The sequence below is a fragment of the Bombina bombina genome, chromosome 4, assembly GCF_027579735.1.
Source record: "Bombina bombina isolate aBomBom1 chromosome 4, aBomBom1.pri, whole genome shotgun sequence".
NCBI classification, from domain to species: domain Eukaryota; kingdom Metazoa; phylum Chordata; class Amphibia; order Anura; family Bombinatoridae; genus Bombina; species Bombina bombina.
In genome coordinates, this window is record NC_069502.1 from 851,857,743 (window position 1) to 851,862,879 (window position 5,137).

Below are 5,137 nucleotides of genomic sequence, written 5' to 3' on the forward strand. Positions count from 1 at the left end.
CTTTGATATCCTTTCAGTAGATCTAGTGTTGCTAATGTATCTTAGAAAAAACATATTCTATACATGGTGAAGAGTATTTGAAACATGGGCTCGTCCGGGATTTGAACCCGGGACCTCTCGCACCCAAAGCGAGAATCATAACCCTAGACCAGTGCTTTCCAAACTGTGTGTCGGGACACACTAGTGTGTCGGCAGCAGTGTGTAGGTGTGTCCCTGCTTCAGCACAAATTTTTTTAAATTGTAATTTTAAAAAAAATTTTTTTGGGGGTTTCTGACTTTCCGCCTGCCTGCTATGCATATCACATGGTTGACACGTAATTGATACCTAGGGTCACAGATCATCTTAACCTATTGGCGTAGCCCAGTGGGAACTGAAACTATTCCCATTGGCGGCACATTGGATCCTGAGTGCACGTGTAGTCTCCTTAATTGGCTCGTGACTGCATGTGTAGTCAGTGAGTGGGACAACAATGTGTTTGCAGCACGGTAGTCAATCGGACTCACCGAGCTCTGAGGGTGGCAGCTTAAACGCTGAGCTGAAGTCAGTGGGGGTTTTTTTGCAACTAGCTAACAGTAGTGCATTGCTGCTCCTGCTCTTGATATATGTATATATAGGAAGTGGAAGCTTAAAAATGCTTGATGATGAAATGCGAGTGTCTTTATCTAATATTCCACTAAATATTCAGAAATTGTGTTCATCCCATCAACCTCATACATCCCATTAAAATAGTAAGTAGCTATTGGTGTTATTAAACTTTTTTTTTTAATTCTTGCACATACATACTGTTACTTGTAAATGCATTTTGTTATTATATAATTTATGTAGCTGTCCGTATCTCTTAAAACAAGTTAGTTTAACCTCCAGTTTGCCAGTACAACTGAATTACTGTGTCGCGAAATGATGTAGGTCTAAAAAGTGTGTCACCAACATGAAAAGTTTGGAAAGCTCTGCCCTAGACCAACGAGCCACATTATTATAGGTAAACAATGGGTTTTATATGTCTGGGAAAGTATAACAATAAAGGACAATAAAAAATGAGTCTTTCCTGTGTTTAATATCCTTCACATGAAGTTAACTACTTAAAAATGACTAGGTTTGCAGTCTTGTAGTCCAAAGATATAAAGCAGCTTTCTGTAATTAGATGCAGACCAACAAATTAAATTTGTGGAAACAGACGCTGTCGTGCTCTATGCTGGGCATTGTCAGCGGATAGTTTGTAGTAGCTGTTGCTCAGCTATAGGGATATGGAATAATGCACCTGATATTTTACCTTTGCACTCATATCATGTTCTATTAGTGATATGTTTCAAAGTTTTACATTTTATATCCTTTCTGAAATGAAATTTTCACATTTTTAAATGCAATGATTTTTCGACATGACAACATCGGCGATACATTAGGTGCTGTGGCTTAGATGGTTAAAGCGCCTGTCTCGTAAACAGGAGATCCTGAGTTTGAATCTCAGCAGTGCCTTGTGTAATGCCTTTTCTTTAGTAATATCACACCTTTGTGTCAACTCATCATAGTGTTGATAAAATAAAAAGAGTGTCCTCTTGAAAGAATTCAGAAAACAGATAAGAAAATGTAGCAAGCAGCTTTCTTTTCAAATAATTAGCCAACATTGGCCAACACCTGGTAAAAAGCATTCCATTCCCATACAGCTCAGGACATACAAAAGAGAGAAAGATCACATAAAGCTAATTGTTCTTCAGAAAGAAAAAAGTCTCTGCATCCAGGCTGTCAGTGCAAGCACGTTCAACTCATGGAAACAAAACTAACCTGGGGCAGAAGGTAATTGAAATGGGGGAGACAAAAGTCAGCCTACCCTTCAAGAAGAACTGCATCTTGAAACCATCTTCATCTTGGCCAGGCTGGAGTCAGAAGAAACATTTTATGCTTATCTTCTTTTAGAACTTGAGGCAGAACAGTAATCTGAAGAAAGCTCAACTCCTGTGCGATCCTCCAAGAGATCACCAAGGCATCTAGAGCAAAGGAAGATCACAGGTTCTGGGAAAAGATCTACATCACAGTCTTTTGTTGATACCACAAAACTGTGTTTTTGGAATTCCAATGCATTTGCAATTGATATCTCTCAAGTTGAACACTGCTAATCTGATGATCTGATGCAAACCGTCCTGTGAAGACAGTACAAGTGTTGCCAGATTGCATACTGGCATGATTTGGGGTCAACAGGGAGCACAGTTCCTCACAGAAAAAATAGCTATCAGAATGATATAAAAAATATCAACTGCCTTGAACACTTAGATAATTGCATACCACATCTTTACCAAGCAGACTATCATGAAAACCTAGGTTTCAAAGGTCTCAGGGTAGTGAAGAAAAGCAAGGCTGCAAAGGTTTTAACATGGAATCCCTGCCCGCAGAGAGATCATTCTTCAAATATAGGGTCTAAAACTGTTGTGTAATGCTCTTTTACCCTTAATCCTGACATTAAAGGGACAGTCTACACCGGAATATTTATTGTTTTAAAAGATAGATAATCCCTTTATTACCCATTCCCTAGTTTTGCATAACCAGCACAGTAATATAATTACACTTTTTACCTCTGGGATTACCTTGTATCTAAGCCTCTGTAAACTGCCCCCTTATTTCAGTTCTTTTGACAGACTTGCATTTTAGCCAATCAGTGCTGGCTCATAGTAACTCCACGTGCGTGAGCACGGTGTTATCTATATGAAACACATGAACTAACACCCTCTAGTGGTGAAAAACTGTCAAATTGCCCTGAGCTAAGAGGTGGCCTTCAAGGGCTTAGAAATTAGCATATGAACCTCCTAGATTTAGCTTTCAACTAAGAATACCAAAAGAACAAAGCAAAATTGGTGATCAAAGTAAATTGGAAAATTTACTTGGAAGATTGGAAGATTGTTTAAAATGACATGCCCTATCTGAATAATTAAAGTTTGTTTTGGACTAGACACATCTTTAAACAAATCAGAGCACTAAGAGTTTGATGTTTCTTCTATGATGTGTACCGAAAAAAAGAATTGCCTAAAGCAATTTCCTCACCTAAAGAAACACAGTTATCACTAAAATATACACCAGAATGGGCAGCATGTGGAATTTGTCCCATCATATTCAATCCATGGGTTCATAAATTCTATTATTAATGAGCAAAATGTAGGAATTGGTTCTGTGGAGCAACCCTATGTTTTGGGATGAATTCTGTGTTGCTGCTTTGATTTTGTTGGTTAAATTGCCTGTCCAGTAGGTACAAGTTGCTTAGAATAAATCTTAAAAGTGTCTGTTAGTGTATCTTTTCCAGAAAACATGATATTCTAATTGGCCAGAGAATTTTACTAAGCTTTAATAGCCAAATCAGTTTTGTCTTCTTTCCTCTGAGTACTATATGTTTTCGTACTTTGATATCCTTTCAGTAGATCTAGTGTTGCTAATGTATCTTAGAAAAAACATATTCTATACATGGTGAAGAGTATTTGAAACATGGGCTCGTCCGGGATTTGAACCCGGGACCTCTCGCACCCAAAGCGAGAATCATACCCCTAGACCAACGAGCCACATTATTATAGGTAAACAATGGGTTTTATATGTCTGGGAAAGTATAACAATAAAGGACAATAAAAAATGAGTCTTTCCTGTGTTTAATATCTTTCACATGAAGTTAACTACTTAAAAATGACTAGGTTTGCAGTCTTGTAGTCCAAAGATATAAAGCAGCTTTCGGTAATTATATGCAGACCAACAAATTAAATTTGTGGAAACAGACGCTGTCGTGCTCTATGCTGGGCATTGTCAGCAGATAGTTTGTAGTAGCTGTTGCTCAGCTATAGGGATATGGAATAATGCACCTGATATTTTACCATTGCACTCATATCATGTTCTATTAGTGATATGTTTCAAAGTTTTACATTTTATATCCTTTCTGAAATGAAATTTTCACATTTTTAAATGCAATGATTTTTCGACATGACAACATCAGCGATACATTAGGTGCTGTGGCTTAGATGGTTAAAGCACCTGTCTCGTAAACAGGAGATCCTGAGTTCGAATCTCAGCAGTGCCTTGTGTAATGCCTTTTCTTTAGTAATATCACACCTTTGTGTCAACTCATCATAGTGTTGATAAAATAAAAAGAGTGTCCTCTTGAAAGAATTCAGAAAACAGATAAGAAAATGTAGCAAGCATCTTTCTTTTCAAATAATTAGCCAACATTGGCCAACAACTGGTAAAAAGCATTCCATTCCCATACAGCTCAGGACATACAACAGAGAGAAAGATCACATAAAGCTAATTGTTCTTCAGAAAGAAAAAAGTCTCTGCATCCAGGCTGTCAGTGCAAGCACGTTCAACTCATGGAAACAAAACTATCCTGGGGCAGAAGGTAATTGAAATGGGGGAGAAAAAAGTCAGCCTACCCTTCAAGAAGAACTGCATCTTGAAACCATCTTCATCTTGGCCAGGCTGGAGTCAGAAGAAACATTTTATGCTTATCTTCTTTTAGAACTTGAGGCAGAACAGTAATCTGAAGAAAGCTCAACTCCTGTGCGATCCTCCAAGAGATCACCAAGGCATCTAGAGCAAAGGAAGATCACAGGTTCTGGGAAAAGATCTACATCACAGTCTTTTGTTGATACCACAAAACTGTGTTTTTGGAATTCCAATGCATTTGCAATTGATATCTCTCAAGTTGAACACTGCTAATCTGATGATCTGATGCAAACCGTCCTGTGAAGACAGTACAAGTGTTGCCAGATTGCATACTGGCATGATTTGGGGTCAACAGGGAGCACAGTTCCTCACAGAAAAAATAGCTATCAGAATGATATAAAAAATATCAACTGCCTTGAACACTTAGATAATTGCATACCACATCTTTACCAAGCAGACTATCATGAAAACCTAGGTTTCAAAGGTCTCAGGGTAGTGAAGAAAAGCAAGGCTGCAAAGGTTTTAACATGGAATCCCTGCCCGCAGAGAGATCATTCTTCAAATATAGGGTCTAAAACTGTTGTGTAATGCTCTTTTACCCTTAATCCTGACATTAAAGGGACAGTCTACACCGGAATATTTATTGTTTTAAAAGATAGATAATCCCTTTATTACCCATTCCCTAGTTTTGCATAACCAGCACAGTAATATAATTACACTTTTTAC

The 5,137-nt window shown here is 38.0% G+C and overlaps 1 non-coding gene across 1 annotated transcript; it reads right to left on the bottom strand.

Annotated features, from left to right (window-relative positions):
* Positions 1–3,468: 3,468 nt before the first annotated feature.
* TRNAP-UGG (transfer RNA proline (anticodon UGG)) lies at positions 3,469–3,540 on the bottom strand. Its single transcript has one exon. It is a non-coding gene; the product is annotated as a tRNA-Pro (tRNA).
* Positions 3,541–5,137: the final 1,597 nt, after the last annotated feature.